The sequence below is a fragment of the Lagopus muta genome, chromosome 1 (assembly GCF_023343835.1).
Source record: "Lagopus muta isolate bLagMut1 chromosome 1, bLagMut1 primary, whole genome shotgun sequence".
Classification (NCBI taxonomy): Eukaryota; Metazoa; Chordata; class Aves; order Galliformes; family Phasianidae; genus Lagopus; species Lagopus muta.
The window spans coordinates 163,135,007-163,137,690 of record NC_064433.1 but is presented as its reverse complement, the minus strand read 5'-3'; the positions used below and the strand labels follow the sequence as shown (position 1 = coordinate 163,137,690).

Sequence of the window (2,684 nt, the reverse complement as noted above, 5' to 3'; positions counted from 1 at the left end):
TATTTTCTGTGAGTTTTGGTGATTCTATACGTGAGCGATGCTAAGAACAGTGTTTCCTATGACAGCCTGTGTGACCATATTGTCCTCTATGCCGTGGGTCTGTGCACATGTCTCTGGGGTATGTCCTCAGTCCTACCTCTGGCCATCGCTGAAAATGAGACTAGCAGCAGCCACACAGAAGTGGTATGGAGAGAATTCCAGTGTCCCAGCACACACCGTGCTGGGCTCCAGCAGCCAGAACGGGAACAAGACTCCACCAGGTCTGACAGCTTCAGTAGTATACTCCCACAAATAAATAAATAAATAAACAAACAAATTAATTAATAAATAGATAAATAGATAGATAAATAATCAATCAATCAGTGGGACTTTTATTTCTTTATAATAGAAAAAAAATCTCTTAAATATTATTTAGCCTGGCAAAACCCTAGAATGGCAAAATTTGGATCAAACATTTAGAATTAAACAAAGGGGTACAAGGAAGAAAAAGGAAACAGCTTGAACGAGCCTTACTTTTTCATTCATCATTTCAGAATACAGAAAAAAAAAATAATCCTGATTCAGCATAGACTACATGCACATAGTTACAGTAACAGAGCATTATGTTGTAAGATGAATGCTGATTTAAACATTTCAGCCACTCACAGAGGTCACAGCAAAAACAGAGCTTAGATGAACTTTGCTTTCAGTAAGCAATTCTCAGGACTGAGCCATCTCATGGAAGTTTTCTGATGAAGCCTTCAGCCATGAATTTCTAGAACATGAAGTTAATGCTTCTGCTAAAGTTTAGGGATCTGTTGATATTGTCTGTAAGTCTGACAAGACAAATTATTCCTGTGAGAAAAACAACAACAAAAATAGATTATTTCTATTTCTAGCAGCAGTAATGAATTGATATGCAACAGTGTCTGCCCAGTGTTCATTACCTTCTTTATAAAGGGGGTGGCAGAGAGATTGATAATTTGTTCAGAGCAAGGAGCAGCAAAACAAGTATACTTGCCCCATCCAACAAAGGAAACAAGCAGATGGGGAAAAGAAGTTGAGAAAGCAGGCTTTGCTGGGATAGAGCTGTAAGAATTTCATAACATTTCTGTACAAAAGGCCTGGGGCTGACTATCAAGTAATAGAACAGCACAATGTGTACTGTGCCATGAAACACATAACTTTCACACAGCTTTTATTACTGGCACTAGTTTGATGTCAAGCTAATACCTCCTTCTCACTACAAACTTTTGAGGATGCATTACACTTCCAGATTTCGTTTGTTTCTTCCAAACGATAAGCATCATCTTCTAATCTTCTGTGGTAGCAGAGAAATTCCAGGGAACCTGACCCTCCTTTGGATTCCTTGCTTCACCTGCCTGCTGGGCCCCACCATTGACAAGCTTGTTTAAATTACATTTTCTTTGGTTGGAAAAGTAACACATTACTTATATCAGGACTGCAACTGAAGCCCAGCGCATCAGAGAAGCACAGCAGTGCTGTGAAGTAATCATAGATAAAAACAGGACACATTTGTAAACAGGTTGTGTGAGCCTATTGGTTTTCATTCACCTGTGGAGAGAGAATGAATGTCTTATAAATAAAGCCAAAAGGAAAGATGCTAAGCATCCTGTACTTACTTAGTAAATGTATGCACCCGAAGATGAACTTACTTGCTTTTCTTTTTTTTTGCATTTAGGTCTGTGTTCAAAATAACTCCCTGCTGTAGCCAGCAAGGCAAATAAAAGGATATCACCGAAAATGAGGGCAAGCTCCAAAGCAAAATAATGCTTAAAGAAATTCAGCAATAAGGTCCATGGTGAAATTTCAGCACATAGATATCTGAGAAATTTTGTTGGTTTGCTTACATAAGATAAAATTAACTCCTTTACTGCTAACGCTTTCCTTAAAGTGAATAGAAAGGCTTTTTTTTTTTTTTTTTTGTCTTGTTTACTCTACTCATATCTCATTCTCAATTTGGATATCTCAGAAAAACAGACCGAGATCTTTCTGAACTGCTTCTTGTTCTTTAATGCATAGTTCATAACAGCCCTACTCCAAACTACCTTAGAGGGAAATAAAAACATCAGTCCTGGGTACATTCTCTACACGATTCATGAACCTCTTAGGTAGTGAATACTCACCAGATCATTCTATACCACAGTGCAGCTCTCAAAACAAAGAACTGGAAGGAAATGCTTATGAAGTCCCCCAATTTACCTGGAATTTATCCTGTTATCACATACATCTAGGACATATATTTGTCTGAGATCACTGAGAATCACAGGTTATTTTTGTCCCACCGATCTCCTCTCCAGCCACGTAGGTGAGACTAACTCTGCAGTTTCTATCTCATCTCTGGCTGTCTTATCTATCATGTTCCTGCTAACAGGCATCACTGTAGAGTAACTTACTTGAGTTATTTCAGCTGCTTATCTCAAGAGGACATGAACTGCCATAGGAGGTATGTATCAAGGAAGCCCAGGTGACTGAGCCAGACTAAAAACCAAGCTTTCAGATGGTTGCAATTAGGGGGAGATGACTCCCAACACAGATAAGGTGATTTTACATCTTGTACCTTGCTCTAGGAGGCATCTGAGAAAAGGAAACTTCCAGAGAAGAGGCAGGAGTAAAAAAAAAAAAAAAAGTTAACAAACAAAAAAACATCTTTCAGTAGATTGTCAGGCAAAAACTCTAACAGG

The 2,684-nt window shown here is 38.5% G+C and overlaps 1 long non-coding RNA gene across 4 annotated transcripts; it reads right to left on the bottom strand.

Annotated features, from left to right (window-relative positions):
- Nucleotides 1–348: 348 nt before the first annotated feature.
- Nucleotides 349–2,451, bottom strand: LOC125687703 (uncharacterized). 4 transcript variants are annotated; one of them, XR_007374345.1, is made up of 3 exons: nucleotides 2,203–2,338; nucleotides 1,213–1,554; nucleotides 349–834 (listed from the first exon to the last, which is right to left on the bottom strand). It is a non-coding gene; the product is annotated as an uncharacterized LOC125687703 (long non-coding RNA). The 4 variants fall into 4 exon arrangements; XR_007374341.1 differs by lacking the exon at nucleotides 2,203–2,338 and adding an exon at nucleotides 2,397–2,451 and having other exon boundaries at nucleotides 349–1,554; XR_007374330.1 differs by having other exon boundaries at nucleotides 349–1,554.
- Nucleotides 2,452–2,684: the final 233 nt, after the last annotated feature.